The 20,161-nt window shown below is 36.3% G+C and overlaps 1 protein-coding gene and 1 long non-coding RNA gene across 7 annotated transcripts in view; both read left to right on the forward strand.

Annotated features, from left to right (window-relative positions):
* The window catches only part of LOC309660215, a 28,237-nt gene extending 8,277 nt beyond the window's left edge, over positions 1–19,960 (forward strand). The window contains exon 2 of the long non-coding RNA XR_014263280.1: positions 1,053–19,960. This is a non-coding gene — a long non-coding RNA (uncharacterized lncRNA). The remainder of the gene's footprint in view (positions 1–1,052) is intronic.
* The window catches only part of CBLB (Cbl proto-oncogene B), a 216,844-nt gene that overhangs the window by 37,432 nt on the left and 159,251 nt on the right, over positions 1–20,161 (forward strand). The gene's annotated exons all lie outside the window — the stretch shown is intronic.

The raw sequence follows: 20,161 nt of genomic DNA on the forward strand, positions 1-20,161 counted from the left end.
GTCACTGACCACCTCGTAGACTAGAGCTGCTATACTTCTAGGTGAGAGGGAGAGACGCGTCAGTGGAAGCTGCTACTATTCTGTATCTCTGTCACACCCAGCCAAAACTGTGTGCTAAACGTCACCTCTGTGCTCAAAGTGTTCACTGTTTCTGCCGCATTACTTTGAGATTTAAGTTCCAAATTTGTTTAATAGTAATAAGTGAAGTCATGGCCATTTGAAATAAAGCTTTATTAACTCTGCTTTGCTTATTTAAAAGCAAACGCTGGAATCATGCTAATAAGACTCTTTAATGTTATATTATTGTGATTTATATTATACATTTACTCTATTGTATGTTAAACGAATTTATGACCATCCCTGTGTTGGGTTTTATGACGCATTGAGGGTTAAACAGGATATTGTCTATCGATGGTCCAGATTTCCTGTGTTTTTGTCTTTGTGTCTGCTTTACTATACCTTACTTCCTTTATCTGTGTCCCCAGGTCTTTCTCTTCCCCTTCTCCATTTGGCTGATGTCCGGGGAGGCTCTGGTGCAGCTCTACCTGGTCAAGTTCACTAGAGCTCTAGGATCTTAATAGAGACCAGGTGCCTGGCCCTATTTCTGAACACACACACACTGGTGAAATTCAGTTACTTGCTTGGGGGGTTTGCAGGCTTATACTATAATGGATGGAAAAATGCCCCATGCTTTACAACCTTTTAGACTAAATAATACCACTTACAAGAAATTGTGAATGTTATAGGAACCACCTTCTGTGTGGGAGATGAGTACTAGGAAAAAAAAGTTTCAAAATGATGAGTGAGAAATTTTCAGAAAGCATTGTTTGGTTTGTCATTTTCAGTCCAAAAGGCAACTTACATCCTCTCACTGGGGATGTGATATAGCTTCACTGAATGATCTGGTTCAGTCTCAAGCAATTTAGTTATGTTTCATTATGTTAAAATACTCTGTCCTTGCAGAATCATTGTAAATTACATGTGAAGCTCTAGGTGGGGAAAGCTGAAAGGAGGGCAGTGTTATATTATAAGAACGTGTATAAGATGTTTAGTATTTCATACAATCCTAACTTTAACGTAGTTTGGCATCTCTCTTCATATTTTTTTCCTTTAAGGAAAGGTGTTCTAATTTGGCTTAATTCACTCAGTGAAACTTCAATTAATATCTAATGAAAATCATTTTGTAGTTTCCATTGTCATCTCTATTTAAGACTGTTATGTGTTCTGAAAATTCATTTTGCTCCTTTCTCTCATTGTATGTTCCCCCATTTTTATCCACCCATAGTAAAGAGTATTTCCTGGGCTCGCGTGGACCTGATGCGGCCTTGTGAGTAAGTTCTGACTTATTGGATGTGAACATGTCCTTCTGCCAATGTCCTTTCCAGTCTCTATATTTATGGCCGTACCAAATTCCATCGCATTCTGTATGCGTATCTATAACTGCATGCAAATAGCAGGCATCTTGCATTTTAAAGAAAACCAGGGAATGGCCACATGTAATCTTACTTGCCTATGACTCATTCACATTTTGGAATTCATTTTATATATGAATGGAAAAGAAGGAACATTTCCTTCCATATCAATCTATAAAAACCTTCACGCACTATAGTCTATATCCTGATCCTTGGAGCAATATTGAAAACCTCTTGTTTCTCTGGAGCCACTTACAGACCATTTCTTTTCTCTTTACTTTCAAACAGTTTTCCTGTCAAGGCTTTTACAGTCTTCCAGCTCCCGTTGAAGGCACAGCCTTGAAGATGTCAATATCCGTCTTCATAGTGTACTCCACACTGTTTAAAGGGAACTTTGCCCCACAGTCTTGTTTGCACTTCAGATGTTACCTTCATTCTAGGCAGCTGTAATTCTCACCTGGTTGACTTCATTCTCAGGAGCTCTTATCATTATTCCACTCAACCGTGTGTACCCCTGGCCAAGTCATGCTACCCTCAGGAATCCTTAATTCCAAAATCTCATTCTGCAAACACACCCCTAGTCCTTCTACCTTTCTTATTTCCTTGTACCCATGAAATCTGCTCTTAAATTTCATTGGTATTCTCCGTTATTCCTACTGCATTCTCTGGTCTCTTGATTGCCTTCAGGCTTCATTCATTTCCATACCCATTTTGGATTCCACTAATCATTAGCCAGACAGATATGAGTTCAAACTCTAGCTCTCCAAGTTACTAACTGTGTAACTTACATAATTTACCTAACTTCTCTGTATCTCAATATTCTTACTTGTAAGAAGGATATTATAATATCCATCTTGTGGAGTGGTTGAAAGTATAGTGTATAGAAAAATGTTGGTTAATTGCCTAATACAGTTCAAGGCCATTAGTTGTTATTAATGTGGGCTGCTTTTATCTTTAATATTATTTGAGAGAATGATAAAAGATGATGAAAACGTGAATGAAGTTGGGGAGAAAATAATGGAGAGTTAAGGAATATAGATTTGATTTTACAAAAGCTGTGGAGAACTATTGTAGGTTCTTCAGCAGTGAAGTGGCACCATTTAAAATTCATGTGAAAGGTTACTCCAAAACAGTTTGTGTGATTGTGATAAAGACTAGAGAACAGAGTAGGAAATTTGTTGGATTGTATACTGGAGCTGTGATGTTTCCATGTTAGTGTATCTTGTTTCATACTTTATCTTTTTAAAATTTAGATCATGTTTTGTGCTGTATTGTTACATTTTGTACCACATGGCTTTATTACTTCTTTATGAATGACTTAGTAGAGAACATTTTACATATGTAGTAAATGTGAGTTTATTTCTGTAGTCAAGGAGATAATGGATTTCTTTTGAAGTATCTACTATCTTGTTGTCCTAATTGAGTTGTACAATGAACTTGAGTCTCCGTAAATAAAACTGGGGACAGGTCATGCTGGAGCCATTTAAAAGCCCAAAGTGCTTGGCTTTAAATTTCCAAAGCATTTGGATTTGTTGTTTAGGTGCTAAATCGAAGCAGTCTCCTCAGGAATTTCAATCTTATTAAATTGATATTGTCCAATTTCTATGAATTTATATGTTACCAAAATACTCTCAATGGTGCCATTCAGATTTGAAATGAAATATGAGTGGAAAGATTGGGGTTCACTTGATGATGTGGTACATTGTTTATTCTACTGGAGAGTGAATGCTTAGTTAGTATCAGCCTAGGATTAGTGACATCGTACCTTCTTATACTGTTGTCTTCACACATTTTCATCAGGAACAGTCAGTGAGAAACAGATAAGAATTTTAACTAATGGCAAGTACTTTGTACCTCTAAAACACTTTACTAAGGAGTTGTTTTTAATTTGAAAACTGAGTTAAGAGATACATGGCGGTAAGATCTGCTGTTGTTAATTTACCTTACTCTCAAACTTTTATGAATTCATTTATTTACTCATTGGTTCCTTCAATGTCACTTGTTGAGCACCTTCTCTGTCCTGGCCCTGTTTTAGTTACACAGGATAATTATAAATTGTTGAGCCTGATTCCTCTTCCATATGGATTAGACAGTAGACAGAAAATACCTGGAAAACTAAACAGTATCTGCATTTTGCTTTGAATGTTTTTTTCTTCTCCTCTTCCTTCTTCCCTTTGCCCTCTTCCTCTCCTTCTCCTTTCCATCTCAGTTCCTCCCTTCTTCCCCATCTCAGGGTTCAAGGAGATGAGGAGATGGGAACTTGGAGTGGAAGATTGATTTAAGTAAACTATTTTCCCGCCATGAGTTTGAATCTCAGCATAGTGTCCGATAAGCCATTATCTGCAAAACTGAAAGGAAGAGATGACCATGACTAGATTGGTCCCTTCATCCAGCTCTTGTCTGGTGAGGGCTCTCAGGGCACCAGTTATTCCAGGCACGAGGATTCACTGGTGAACAAACCGACTGTGGCTCCCATCCTCGTGGAGTAGACGTTCTAGTGGGGGAGGCAGACCACGAAATCAACACACATAACATGCTAGAATCTCAGTTAGGGATACGTTCTGTGAAGAAGAGTAATCTCTAGGATAAGGGGCTAGATGGTTACACTCTAGGATTGTGGACATGGCTCTGTCATTTCCTAACATTTTCCCAAGTGTGGGGATAGGTCCTCTTCTTGTGAGTCTGAGAGGGAGATGGTGGAAGAGTGGACTCTCCCTCTCAGGGGTGGTGTGAAGTGCAAGGACGTTGGGGCTGCCCCTGCTCTCAGTGCCCTTACTACCCCATCAGGGTTACTGTATCAGGCTGAGCTGTCAGCTTCTCCTCCATTTCCACCACCTGGACGTCCACAGTTGGTATAAAAATCCTCTTTTAAGTTGTTATTACCTTAAGCCAGTTGTGAGTAAGAATGGGCTAGGTGATGGGCACCAGGGAAGGGTACAAAGAAGAAAGGGGCCCAGAGAGTGGAGGGTGGAATTCACTAAAGACAGCCTGAGTCTACTTCACAGTTGCCCTGAGCCAAGGCTGTGTTTGTGCTATTAAACCCTCTTAAGGTGACAGAAATACGTGGCAGTTGGTTTAGTTTCTATTTATTTATTTATTGAAGAATAGTTGATTTACAGTATTGTGCCAGTCCCTGCTGTACAGCGTGGTTTAGGTTCTAGATACATGTTTGTTAACTACAGTAGCCTTGCTTGGACAGCAGAACACCAGCCCGTTGTCCATCGTACATGCATAAGCAGAGGAGGTGTTTGACATTTGAATTCAAGGCTGTGGTTACAGCCTCCCCAAATTGTACCCTTTGCAAGGCCCCTTACACATAAACTTGCCTTTTAAAGAGAGAAGATTGGAGCTACCTCACATTCATCCCTGAAGAGTGAGCAGGACTGTAGAGGGAGTTCCAGTGGATTTGACAACCCGCAAATCTGGAGTTTGGGGAACACAGGAAGAAAACACCTGTAGGCTTAAGTTTTCAGATTCCCAATTAACTGCATACTCCTCTGAAGACTGATGATGGGGAGGAGAGTTATGAAAGAGGGGGAGTTTCAGGGAACCTCTGACTTCAAAAGGTAAAGTAGGAACAGAGACCATATGGGGAGAAATGGGGAGAAAGAAGCTTACTTGGTTCTTTTTAAAGAAGAAAGTGAAGCCTGGTGGGGAGATGGAGAGCCAGCTCTTTAGAATTAGTAGTAGGGCCAGAGTTGGGGTGGGGGAGGCACTGAAGAAGGTGAATAATGGAGAAATGACGAGTGTGGAAGTTCAAGGGCACCCTGCAGGGTGCTTTTTACCCTGAGCTGGGGAGAATTTCTGGACTCAGAGTTTAGGAGACCTTGGCAAGTTATCGAGCTCAGCACAGGAGGAGATTAGTTGCAACTTGAAACAAAGAGGGTAATTGTGACCAAGACAGAAAAGCATCCTCCTTTCAAAGGTCAAGATCGCTGAGGTTCATGGCTCAGTCCATGTTGGGCAGTGAAAGAGTAAGCCAGTAGGAAAGGCAGTAATAACCTGTTTATCAAAGTGTGCAGGCAGCTGAATGGGGGGGATTTGGAACAGACTGATTGATTTGGAAGTAGGATACAAGCTAATCACGTAACATGAAACCTTCCATGTGTTTCTTAAACTGATTCCTTTGAACTCAAGATTTTCTTGTAACGTAAAAGTAGTTTGTGGATCTGAAAATGTCTGTATTGAACTCTTGTGGCCTGGAAGGGGCCCTGGGGTAGCAAGAGAAATGCAAATCCTAGTGGTTCTGTCTGGAGGGGAAACCGTCCTTCTCGCCCTTTCCCCTTTGTGGTGTGAATGGAAGGTCTCCAAGAGAAGCAGAGACGAGATCAGGCCAGGGAGCCTTCTGTTCTGTGTGGTTTTATTTGTCAGTGACACTGATCGTAGCCAGAAACAGCTGTTTCAGTGAAGTTCAAACTTGCCATCTATTTTTGGTAGAAGCAGGAAGAATGTCAGAGGTGATGTTTGAATTTTAGGGCCTTTTATAAGGGCCTAAGATAAAGCTGTTTAGACCTTCTGTCCTCTATCATTTCACTTATCAAATTCAAGCACAGCCTTTTAATTTCAACACACTTAGCTTCTGGAGATGAATAGGGCATTGAACGGGTTCTATAAACAAGTACATTTCTGAGCCATAAACAGGAACACAGGCAGCACAAATAGAGCATGTCAGCAAGACAGGGGATGTGACGAGAGGGACAAGGCAGGAGAGCTTTCCTTGCTCCAATCTGGGGAAGCAACTCTGTTGTCTTTGATTTAAGGAGCAGTGAAGTTATAAATCGGAAAATGCTGATGTACCTAACCACCATTAGTCAGGTCTACAGACAGTGCTACGGGGTGAAGATATATGAATAATATTATAGGTTGATTAAACACATGTTGCTTTTTAAAGAAACCACAAGATGGAGAGGCAAAACAAAATGGATAGAATTGTTTGGGTACTAAGAATAGCAGAGGAGACTCTGAAGAAAATCTTAAATCCTATCACATGGGAGGTTTATTTTTCCATCCTCCTCTGAAAGGGTCCTACTCTTATCCTCTCACTCTATTTTAGATTTAATTTGTTTGCTTACTTTGGCTCTGAGTGTTCCTTGAAGAGATACCACCCCCCAGCAAATGTAACTGAGTGAGAACATTATTTTAGTTCACTCTCAAGGGGAGGAGATATTCACGGTACCCAAAATTGAGAGTCCCAGTTCATTCCAAAATTAACCACGGAAAGACTTAGCATCTTTGCCTGGTCTCATGCTCATCCTGAGCATAGGACCTGAGCTATTGGAGTTGTTAAAGAATTAGTAGGCCTGAGAACTCTTAAGGCATTTTATTTCTTTCGTGTTTACCAGCTTTTCTTGAGCAGTTTTCCTGTGCCTCTTGCATTTAGAAATATTTTACGTTATCCCATTCAAAAGTGTAATTTGTTGTTAAATAGGTCAAACACCTGTGACTACGTGCGTGTGCGCACACACTATCTATTCATATGTAAATGAATGTGAATAAAAATAATTATAAATAAAAATGATAATTGTAATTTATAGTAGCAAATGACAAAGAATCAGTTAAAGAAATTATCCGTCGATACGATGGAAATTGATGTTTGTAAAAATAGAGTTGTATCTATATTTGCTGGTCTAGAACAATTTTTAAAGGTTTTACAGAAATAAAAAGAAAATGAAACAAGACGCAGACAGATGTGTTTAGTATGGTGACATGATGTGAACAGGAATGTGTATACAGACAGACAGGTTCACATCTATGCTTCTTTATATTTGGACCATGAAAAGAGGTGAGAAGGGATGGAGTCATGACCTTGGAAATGAGAAGCTCTGTTTCTTCCTCTGAGTTAGGAGGGAAGAAGGAGTCGAGTAAAGATACAGAGAAATACTGAAATACTGAAAAATTAGTTGAGGAATAAAAGAAGGGAAGTTAGTACAAATCCTGTGTGTGTGTGTGTGTGTGTGTGTGTGTGTGTGTGTTAATTCCTGGGAATCTAGAGAAAGCAGTGTCATCGGTTAGATGATTGCAGCATCTTCTCATATGTTCACGGAGGACAGTACGAACACATACTAGCATGCTGAAGTGCCACTGACCTTTGTAAATCAGTTTCTTTTTCTACCTGCCTTGCAGAAATTTTCTTTTCTTTTCTTTCTCTGCAGTAACATTTATATGAATCTGTACTCTGTGAAATTTCAGCACCCTGTCTATAGATTGTTCTTTGGGATAGGATACTGCCTATTGGTAGAACTAGAAAGGGCTTATTGGTTAGTCATTTTCTCTGGCATTTGGCTTTTAGGAAGGTGAATGTGTAAACCTTTGAACTGTTTGGCTCTGAAATATTGATGGATCTCTTAGGCAGATATCTAGTATTTGAATAGTAGGTTATGTGTCACTGATCTTTAAGGGACTAGGATTTTGAATAATGTTAACGAGGCACCTAAATTATTTTGTGTTTGTATGTAAGGGACAAAATGACTACCCAGATCAATTTTCTGAATCCCATAAAATTAAGAAAATAGAAACAATGGAATATTTAATTCTTATTTGGCATTTGTATAAAAATTTAAATGCTGGTGATCACTTCATGTCCTACCTTTAAGGAATAGGTAAAATTTAACCCGGATCTTATGAACCTCTACTAAAATAGTTGGATTATTGGTTTTCTGAAGTTAAAATTTCTCTTCCCCTAGTAAAGAACAAAATGGAATGGGGAGTAGCAAAGATGGAAAACAAACTTTCTGGGACTTTTTAAGCCATATGAATATTCATCTTATCAGTTCTGTTGAGTTTCTTAGTGGGGCAAAGTCTGGTTTTTCTGTATGTATTTTCTTGATTTTTATGGTACAAAATTCTTTAAAATTATCCTAAAGAATTTCTTTCTGTACTTGTTGAGGTTTCACATTTTTAAATTTTGTGTACGTGTGAGAGTCATATAGCTTAGTTATGATGACAGGTTTAGAACAAATGCGTTGATGTTCTCTCTATAAGCTGGAGTAGGTTGTTTTCCTGCATTACTGCGAGACCGAAGAAGGGGGTGAGTCGGGGCGGCGGGGAGAGAACTAACTGCTGATTGGTGAGGATGAACTTTGATATCTTAGGCATGCATTTATGTATGACAGTTTTTTTTCTTAGAGTCGAGTTAAATGTCACTTCTCCCACCCCCCCTCACCAACCTTGCTTCTACTACTGTAAACTTTTTCTGCTGGCTGCTTCTTTCTGAACCCTAATATAGTTAGTTAGCTTCAGTGGATTTCATGTATAAAGATAACATTTTCATTTTAAGAATATTTTTTCTATGTAACAATAGGAAAATAGTGTGTCAACAGAATTTTGGAATTGTTTGCTATTCTATAGGTAGGGTGAGTAAAACTGAAAGGCAACGTGGTATCCATTTAAAGAACTTTGCAGTATAGCCATTTAGTGAAAATGACCTTGTGTTTCTAGAAATGAAAGTTGAAACTTTTCAGGAGCAAGGAAACAAAGACACAAGAAACACAACAACAAAAAACTATACTGTTGATTAGTTCTGAAGTTGAGTTGTAAAACCTCTCAGGAGTGTAGAAACCAAGTAGTATTACCTACTTTCACCCCATTATGTATTTTTGAGTCTATTAATTTGACTTTCTGAGAAACTTCATGCCTCTACTTTAAATATTTAAATTTATACTTTTCAAGTGGTTTTCATAATGGTTGACTGTATTTAGCTGATATATGAGTCTAGACTTAGTCAAGTTATATCTAACATTTTGCCCAGTATGTTGAAAGCGTAATGGAGTTACTGGTTACATGTAAGTAGAAGGATTCCTGTTTTGCCGATTGACAGGTGCAGTTATGAAGTTAAGGCAGAGTTAAGTTGAAACAAACTTTTTCATTTTCCTTTTGCTCATGAACATAACAGGCTTCTCTGAGAATTTTTTTACAAGTCAGTAGCACAGGGCTGATCCTAACTTTTCTAAATCTAAATCTCTGGTCTTTAATTTTTCTATACCTTACCCTATACTTCATGAACTACTAAAGCTCTTAAAGTGATAGAGTAGCTTAAAATAGCTGTATACTTCATTGTTTATAATTGTTTAAATAAAAGTAACCTTCACAATTATCCATTTTTCTAAACTTCTATAGGCTTTTCATATTTTAATTTATTAGTTAAAGAATTCTTAGCTTCTGTTGTGTTTAGAATTATTTAAACAGTATTTGCATTAAATTCAGTGGTAATGCACAGTTGAATTTATGGTATATTTATTATCAACAGTAATCAAAATCATACATCATTTTTTTTGCTTTTAATTTAAATCTGACTTTTAACTTATTGCCTTAATTTCAAAAATGTCAGTGCTGTTCCTCAGCATTTTTGTGATGTACAAAAACTGTGTAATCATTGTGCTTTATTTTTAAATTGCTTTCTTACTTTCAATAAGGAATACTATTATCATGAACGCATTCCATTACCTTTTTAATGTCTTTCCAATTTCCCTAACTACATTGTAAATACCTGGAGATTTTATGTCTCAGCCGTACTTTTGTCAGTACGGGAATATAATCTTAATAAATGTTGATTGTTGATGATGGTGAACTGTTAAAATTAATGGCTTATTTTCTGTATTGAATTATTATGGAATTAAGTGTTTGTTGAAGTCTAGGGTCTGATTTTACAAGATTATACCTGTAAATACATTTTTATTCTTACCAATTTATTAGTTTCCATTCTTTGGAATAATTATTGTCTGAAGTTTTTTCAGAACAAGTTTTCACTAATTCTGACGAAGTTTGTGGTATTTTTTAAAAAGCCACTTTAGTAGTATTGTGACATATTTAAATGAAAGCACATGGATTTCTGGAAACCAGAATATTTAAACAAGGGATAATTTAATTAAACCTTTCAAAATAATAATTGTTTATTTTCACAAGTGTATTTTTATTCCTGGAAACAAGTTTCAGCATAATAACTTAAAATGATAAACTGATAGACATAAAACTTTAATAAGGCAAATTAGATTTTTATTGGCTGTGACTGTGTTCCTTGCTTTATGTATATTTATATAGTACCTCAGACATCCACAATGCTTACTAAATACCAGTTTCTTTCTCACATCAACCTGAAAACTTGCATTAGTCACTTTTCTGCTTGCCTTTATTGCCAAACTAGTGGTGCACACAGCTCTTTAATTTTTCCTAAACAACGCCTTCTGTTATTTCTTGGAATTGGGCTTCAGTATATTCCCGTTTTCAGAACTTGTTCTAAGATTTCCTTTGACCTTATGGTTCAACTCAGTGGCTTGGCCCCTGCTGCACCTCCTACTGCTTTTTGAAATAGTCACGTCTCTGGTTTTCAGTAATGTTTATCTGTCTCAATTCCTTTCTTAACTCTAAACTATTCCATCTACATTCCTTTTGTTGGGTTCCTAAATGCTGGTACTCCCCTAGGCTCAGTCTTTGACTCGAATCTACCCTTTACTTGGTGATTTCATTTAACTCTCAACCACCTTTGTCATGCTTATGGTTCTTTTTGTCTCTCACTCTTTCTGTTCAACTTAGCGCTCTAGTTCCATATTGCCTATGATCATGTGTGCTTGGAAATCGTAACATTATCTCAAATTGATGGGCCTGAAGTCCTCCTCTTACACCCCGACATCCTTGCTTCTGTTAGTGTCATCAAGCTTCGCGTCATCTATGACTACTAATCCTTTTCATCTATTTCGCCTCTTCATGTAGTCCCGAGTTCTATTGAATCCTCTCTTTTAAAAATACTCTTTGCTGCTGCTTCTTGTTCCCTATTCTTGCAGCTGAGTTATTTCAGCCTTCCTTCACTCATGGCTAGATCACTGTTGATGGCTGGCCTTCCAATATCTTGTTCCTCCATTGTGCTAAAGCTAAAGAATTCTTTTTTAACACTTCATTCCCCATTGGAGTCATTTGCCTTTGTTGCAGAAGATTAAACACCTTCTTTGTAAGCTGGTTTACTTTACATATCCTATCTCATTTCTCACTACTTCAGACTTGTCTCCATCTCTTTTTCATTTGCTCATGATCCTAGCAACATGTCATGCTAATTTTTGTCTCTATCCCTTTGGTCATGATTTCCCGTCCCACCCATCTGGAATCTCTTCATCATGCCCACCCAGTTCCTGTTCCAGCTCTTCCTTGAGTCTTTAGACCTTTCTGATTTCTCCTTTTTCTGAAGCAGTTTTATCTCTTAAAAGCTGGATACTGATGTTTGCCAAAGTATACCTTGTTTTACATTGCTTGCAGTTGTGGTAGACTTGTCACTTCAACTGAAATTTGGATCCCTTTGGAGAAGATCATTTATTTTTGATATCCCCTTCAGTAGTACTGGGTCCATATTTTGGTGCTCAGTAAACTTGATGGTTGATTGAATTGATTAAGGAGGTGATTATTCAACATTCAAATACAGACTTTGCTTCTTAAAAGCACTTAGCTTGACATTGGGTAAACAGCCCATGCGCACAAACACATAAAGTAGAATTCAATTTATGCGCAATTTACTTCTGTACTTCTAAAAGATACTTTCTTCTTCTTCTTTTTTTTTTGAAGACCACTTTCTGGAGTGCTTTTATATTTTTTAAATGTATTTTTTAGCATAGGGAATAATGAATAGTATTTGTAAGAGTTCCATTAATGCACTTGGGACCTTAGGTGTACTAAGGAGCTTAAAATAGCAAAATTAAATTTTGAAGGAAGAAAAGCTTAAGTGCTAAATATGAAGATTGGGCAAACCTGCTTAGTAGTTGTTTAAACCGTTTAGGTGAAATTAATTGACAGGTTTGCTTCAAGTGGCTTTGAGACAGTCAGCTTGCTCTTTTTAATTTTATAGTTTAGCAAAGTGGAAACCAAGACTAAGTCAGATGACACCATGCAACCTTTGTATGTTTCAGTGGAACTGATAAAAGTTATCATTGATATTCCATTTTAATATAAATCCATTAATAGCCTTTCTTCCTGTGGTATTTCTTGTCATCCTTTGAATGAGATGGATGCTTTTATATATCTCTCTTTTCACTACTACACTCAAAGGGAAAAAAGATATTTTTATCAATCATTCAATAAAGGCATAGGTGCCTATGGGTGTGTGAGGCATTCTCCCTAGATTTAAAGCTCAGACTGCCCTGAAGGAGTTACCAAATCAGGGAAATAATGTAGGTATACAAGAGATATTATGATTTTGTGGCGAAGGGTGCTGGAGATTGATTTGAAAGAAATATAAATAAAGAACTCCTGAAGAAGGAGAGATTTCTTGTGCTAGGCTGGCCTGATCATGGAGTTTTGTGGAGAGCATTTGATTTCATCTTCAGAAACAGATGGGATATTAGTGGGTAGAGAATGGGAGATGGAGGGACTGAACTGTGCAAGACACAAGTGCAGCAGAAACAAGGTTTGTGGTGGTCCTGTGGGGAGGGGTAGGAAATTTGGCTCTGCAGGTGGCTGATACCAAATCTTGGAGGTACCTGAATCTTAGACTAAGAAATATGTCTCATATTCATTAGGACGTGAGGAATAATTGAAGAGCAGTGACATTACCAGAGGTGTGTTTATGAAGATTTGACACCACTGTGCAGAATACATTGAGTTGATGAAATTGGTAATCAGCACATTTATAGACAGTGTTGGTGGTAGTACAAATAAGACATAATTGAAGCCTAAATTTACGATAGTGGCAATGAGAATATTCGGTAAAGAAGGAATGGGTACAAGAGTGATTTCAGACGAATCATTGAAATTTGGTACCACATCCCTTTACGCTTCCATGAAAGTATTTAGTTATCTTTTCATCACATATTATACATTTATACTGTTCTCCTCAAATGTGGTCAGTGGTGGCAGATAATTCATTGATTAAAAGATTATACTAATAGCATCAAAGTCTGTTTAGTCTCACGATAAGTAACTTAGATCAGATTTGTTAAAAAATTTAAATCAAGTTAAATATGCTACTTTGCATAAAACAAAACTAAATGAAACCAACAGTTTACTTAACCTCCATGATGCTTGTTAATTGATTTAGATATATTGACAAGTCCTCATATCTGTGTTCTATCTAATGTTTTGTTTTTTATCAAATTATATTTTTCTTATTATCTCTTATGAACATATAAACATAAAGCACATAAAAGCTTTGGTTGAGAGAATTTAATCCTGTCCAAAATCCTATTCTGATTTTAAGTCTCACTCCTTTATTTTTCAAATTCGGGGCACGACTATTTGAGTTTAAATCCAGATGATCTTTCTTTTCATTTTCATTGAAGAGAATTTAAAAAAAAAAATCAAAAGTGCTTCTTTGAACTGCATTTTAAGCCAAACTGCATTTAAGTTTCAATATACCATCAATCATCTTTTTCTATTCTAGGATCTTTCTTCATGGGGGAGTCTGATAGGCTTTGCAGGCAGCATATAAGGCAGATTTTCTTTACTGAAATGCTGCCGTTGATGAGAAGGAGGAAAAAAGCATATTTCCCAGGAGTGGGGAAGACAAGCAAACAGTTACAGTTTTCTAAAAGTAGCTGAGTAATACCCAACTCGGAGTTCTCGCTCTTGAATTTTTTTGATATAGGCTTACCAATTATCCTCCAGTAATTGGTTCTGTATGTATAGCTGCTTACTTGTGCCTCAGATGTGAGTCTTCACAAAATTATGTATTCTCTAATATTTCTATGATAAACTATAAATGCAATATTGTTTTTGGCCCTTGGGGACATAACCTTACAGACCTTGAAAGACAAGTTTGTAATTGTTATTTGGACTAATATTTTCATAGTCAAAATGCTAATGTTTGGGAGGAGGAGAAATGATGGCTTTTTATAATTTTACTCAGAAAATCTCTGCATAAAAATTATGTTGTAAATGTAATAAAGTGGTTAAGGAGAACTTACCTTGTATTTAGTAAAAACTCAGAAAAATCAATAGTTATCGTCTCCAAGTTTTCCTTTGTTCCCATAACTGTCATTACCAATATTTTAAAGTATTTTCCCCCATGAAACAAGCCAACAGAGATAAGCCCCAAGATACCCATGTTGGGGATTTTGTTTGATCTAATTAATTTGACTTTTTCCTGTTTTATGTTTATATCTGTTACTCAGAAAGAATGTGTTATTATATAGTGAAATATTCTCTAGAGTTTTTTCTTAATAATTTTATCATCCTTCTTCCTTCCATAGAAAATGACCTACCATTGTTTCCTTCTTGAATTTGCTGAGTTAGCTGAGTTTTACCCATTTAAAAATATTGTTTTGGTAGGTTAGTTTTAATAGTATTTGAAATATTTTTGAATTCATACACTACTTTATTCTTTGCTTCATCCTTTAAAATGCAATTTTCCGTTTAATTCTCTCAATATCTCTGAGACATAAATGGGCTTGGTGACTTTATTTACATTTTATAGATAGGAAGATTGATAGACTGTTTAAGTGACCTGCGTAAGATGACTAAGTTGAAATTAGGACTCTGAAATTAAGATATTGATTTTATTTAAACCAGTTGTCAAGGGAAGCTTAGCAGTCTCCTACATAAAATTTTTATAGGACTAGGAAGAACAAAGAGGAAGAAATCTCAAGGGCTTTGATAGGTCTCAAATCTTAAACATAACCTGTAAGGGCCTCCCAAGTCTGTCCCTTGTTACCCCTCTAGCTTCATCTCGCACCAGCTTTTCCCTTGTTTCTTTGCTGCATCCACACCGACCCTTTTGTCTAGTCCCCTGGAATTGCTCTGTTCCCTTTTACCACAGAGCTTTCACGTCTCCCTGGAGCAGTCATTTTTTCCTTTCAGTATCAATAACTCCAATTTTTTCCTCAGATCTGATCTTTCTCAGGAAGGATGTTTCAGACTTCACTAGGTCGAATTCCTTTGACTAGTCCTTGGTATGGTTGAAGTGTTAGTTTCATTCGCCTGATAGTTTGACTCCTGCCTTTCTTATACTGATCTGTTAGTTCTTTGAAGACTGTGATGTGTCTAGGTCTGTTTTTATTCACTCTTGTCCACTGCATTGACTAGCACAGACATTGAGACATAAAGGGTGCTCAGTAAGTATTTGTTGGATGAGTGGATGGGTTTATGAAATTGTCTCCACCACAGTCTTTTAACATTTATCATCAACCAGTCATCTTTGTCGGTTTCTGCTTTTACCTACTGTCCTATTTTACTCTGGGTGCCACTAGCAGCAAAGTAGTAGTATAGATATTACTGGTAGGTTTAAGTTAAAACAGCAAACAAACAAACAAACAAGTTTAAGAAAGGGGAATGGAAGAAAGGGAGGGAAACCAAGTAGAAAAAAACAGAAGTGATTTTTGCAAGGTTACAGAATTTCAGAGCTAAATAGAATATTGGAATTTATCTAGGCAAATTTTTTTCCCCAAATTTTTATTTTGAAGCTTCATCCAGTCTTCCCCAATGTTAACATTTTGCATTAACTGCAGCACAATATCAATAGCAGGAAATTGGCATCATCCATGGAGCTCATTCAAATTTCTTCGCTTATGCACCCACTCATTTGAGTGTGTGTGTGCGTGTCTGTGCATGCGTATGCGCGCACATGCATAGGCAAGTCATTTTTAACATGAGAAAATAGGAGTTTATAGACTTGTTACAGTGACTTGCTCAAGGTCACCAAGCCAGTAGACAAAATAATTCTTAAACTCCATGTTGCTGTCCATCCACCAGGCTATGAGTTCTGTCATAGAATTCTGCACGTATCAGGATTGTTCATTAGCATTAGTGCCAGAATTGGACTAATCTTCCTATATTAAAAGATATTAACTATGCCTCTTAGCCAACTATATTCACACAGACTCAAAACATTTAGTTTTATCAACTTGGATCTATGTCAAAAATTGGAATTAAAGTCCTACTCTTATTTTTGCCCAGCAGGAGTCCTCTGATATTCAGGGAAAGGCCTAATGAAGGTTTCCTCAAACTACTTTTTAATCATTTGGATTAGAATAAAAAAGAAATGTTTTTAATCACATAACATATATGCTAAAGCTTTTCTTCTGGTAACTAATTGCTTTGATAATATAAAGTAGTAATCAAAGTGGAAGCTTAATGGATTTTAAACATGTGGTTTCTGAACTATATATTTTATAGAAAATACATATTTAATGCATTAAGCAGTGTTTTAAACTTATACCTGTGAAGTGCTTAATGTTTAAAATTGATCAGTGGGAAACCTCAGCATTTCCTGGAAGTAGCAGGCCTTTAATCCTAACAGGAAGTATAAAGAAATGAATATGAGTTTGATTTGGTGTTGGAATCTGATATAAAATCAAATTTCTTCCTGTGTTGCAAGCAATTCTATTTAATCCTTTCTACGTTTTATGATTATAGAAAAAAAAAAACAGCGGCTTATAACTATGAATTATTTTGTCAAACTGGAATATCTTTGATTAGGGTAGTTAAGTTTTCAACCATTTGGTATGATAGACACAATGTTTAAGCTTCCCCTGATTTTCAATTTTGAGGTTTAGAAATAAAGTTTTACCAGGTTTGGTTATTTCTCTCCTCAGTTCAAGTTACACCTGTACAATAGCTTCTAATTTGTTTTTGTAATTTCACTAGGATAGGTTTCTTCGTGGACTATAGAATACAGCTTGTCTTTTTGAATGTGTTATTCTTATGAATTTAAAATAAAAATATTAAACTGCTTTAAATTGATTCACAAAAAAATAATTCTGGGTGTTTTAACTGAATGTTTTACTTTTTTATAAGAAAAACATTTTAAAGATTTTTGGGCTAAGAAACTTTTATTTTAGTAATAAAATAGAGAATACTATAGTGAATATAATTGGAAATATATACTATATCATTAAATTCATTGAATAAAAATGAGGGAAAAACATTTCCCAAAAGAAAATGTCTTTGGATTGGCACTATTTCCAGGCAATCATTGATTTTAAATGGGCGTAAATCTATAGCAAAACCAGTGTCACTTAATTTGTAGAGCTCCCAGCAAGACTTAAAGTATATTTCTGGGTGTATGCTTTCTGTACTTGGTGTAGCATTAGCTCATATGTCTTCTTCTTGAAGCTAGTGCGAGTTTTAAAAGTTTCTTTTTTCTTCAAATATCTACAAACATGTTTCTTTAGGAATTTTAGACTTGCTATTTTTGATATGCTAGCTTATGCTTTGTTATTAGAGACTGTTGGTTCCGTCTCTAAATGTCCCATCTTCATTTTTTACTGAATCTCTTCATTTCAGGTGCATAACAATGAGGCATTAAAATCACATTGTGTAGTTTACCATTGCTTTATTGTTTGGCTACAAACCATTAAACAGTGTATGTGGCCTTTGCCCTGTCTGACCCCTCATCTGTTTGAGAAAGCAGTTAACCAACCAGGATTTGCAAAGGAAACAATAAGAACAGTGTTTGGCAGTTTGCTGGGTCTGCCTGGGATTTGTACACATTCCTGTCTCCCAGTCCTTGATTTTATGACTCTAATAACTGTAAACAGCAGTGAGCATAAAACAGACCTTTTAATTAGATGTGTCGGAATTTTAAAATATACAAGACAGTGGTGAGGTTATTATTATTCTTTTGATTGACTGTACTTTTGTAGGTTCACAACAAAAATGAGGGGAAGTTACAGAGATTTCCCCTGTATCCCCTGCCTATCAGATGCACAGCCTCCCCCATTATCAACATCTCCCACCAGAGTGGCACAATTTTTATAACTGATGAACCTACATTGACATGTCATAATCAGCCAAAGTTCATAGTTTATATTATATAATTCACTCTTGGTGTGTACATTCTCTGGGTTTGGACAAATGTATAATGACATGTATCCATTATTATGATACCATACAGGGTATTTTCACTGCCCTAAAAATCTGTGCTCTGCCTACTCATCCCCTCTTCCACCGCCACTCCTGGGCCGCCAATCCCTAGATCCCTAGCAAACACTGATCTTTTTACTGTTTCCATAGTTTTGCCATAGGTGATTTTTTGGCATGTTATTCTTGACAGACTACGTGTATGCTTAAAAATAAGAAAAAACCTGAAGGCACTGTCCATAGGCTTACGAATGGCTATGCAACAGAAGCATGGCACTGAGTTGGTTGTATGGTCTCCTGCTAACGCGGTCAGCTTTTACGCTTTCACATAGAAGTCAAATGACTATTGACACAAGTAATATTTTTCAAGTAACAGTACTCCATTCACGTCATCCAGTTGGGCTATATTAATAATCTCCTATAATTGAATTCATGTTTTGTATATATTTGTTTCCTGAGCTCTTTGTAGATGGATATGTGTTGCTTATATATTTCTTTTTTTTTAACTACCTCTGATTTTGTGGTAGCAGTATAATAAAACCAAAGTTATTTTTTATTTGTCTGTCTGTTTTCATCTGACTCTCCATTCATTCATTTATCCAATTATCTTACGTACTTTAACTGCTATATCACTATTGCCCAGAAGTGTGCTTGGCAGATGGCCAAACTCAGTAAATATTTGATGAGTGAATGAGTCAAAGAATCTACTTAAATGGTGGGTTATTTTGTGTTTTCATTTATCTGCTGGCAGATAGGATTGATTCTGATCTTATAATCTAAAAGCTACGGTTACATTGGCTAATACGTTACTTAGTTTTAGGAATTTTTCTTAGTCTACTTTCAGTGAGCCTAGTACTGGAGTATAGTTTAGTCTTGGATTTGTCCTAAAATGATTTTTTAAATTGTTACATGAAAGCATTTGCATCAATAGTTACTAACTTCTTTAAAGAAAATAAAACCAACTAAATAAATAGCCACAAATAATAATAATTTAATATTTGGAAATATTGGCAACGAATAATGTCTACTAATGCTGTTCTTACCTTTAAAGTACTTTAAACTAATGGGTTATTGTTGGTGGCCCAAAGAGTACAATCTAAGTCAGACTGTTACTTTTAACTAAGAACAACTAGTGCACATTTACTCTGTACAAAGCATGTGGGGCAAAACAAAAGAAATGGAGATTATGACTCCTTCATGAAACTTCGGAGTATAGTCGGATAGGGTACAATGTGAAACTGTTGTAAAGTTTATATTATGAAAACACGAAGTTTGCCCTAATGGGATCTCTGGTGAATGAATGATTACTTGAACAATTTACCACTAAAATAAACTGCAAGACAAATGCACGTACTGATCCTTAGAGAAACAAGTGTTTCTAAAGCGTATGGGACAGGGATTGGGCAGGACATAAAGCTGAGGTGGGGAGAATAAAATTAGTAATTTAGCTTAGTCTTTTATAGTTTTCATGTTAAGGTAAGGTCGTTTAAAATAAATTTTCTTTTTTAGGGTCCTTAAGAATTTAACAAAAACACCATTTTAGATGAAAATTTTAATAACTTTTGTAGAAGGGATGGAAAATTAAATTTTTTCTTTTTAAATTTGTGTGAAAAATCCTTTTCCTATTGGTTTTAGAAGACTCAGTAGAAGAAAGATGTTAGTACAGAAACCGAAATAGCCAAACTGGTCAAACAGACCAAAGGATCAATAATCTCTTTTGGGAAAAGTTTTATAAACAGAGATTCCTTCCTGGGGACTTGTTTTCTGATTTTACTACATGAAGCAGTGGCATATTTATTATATCCACAGTGATAGTATAATGAACAAGTACTGATTGAGATGTTTTGAGATTGGCATTCCAGTTCAACTAGTTGTGTGATGTCAGGCAAGTGTCCTGGGTCCTTTTACTTATCTATAAATTCATGGAGTTGTACCACATGATCTCCAAAATCCTTTCCAGCTCGATATTGATTTATTAG

Source organism: Balaenoptera physalus (genome assembly GCF_965194825.1).
Source record: "Balaenoptera physalus genome assembly, chromosome: 4".
NCBI lineage: Eukaryota > Metazoa > Chordata > Mammalia > Artiodactyla > Balaenopteridae > Balaenoptera > Balaenoptera physalus.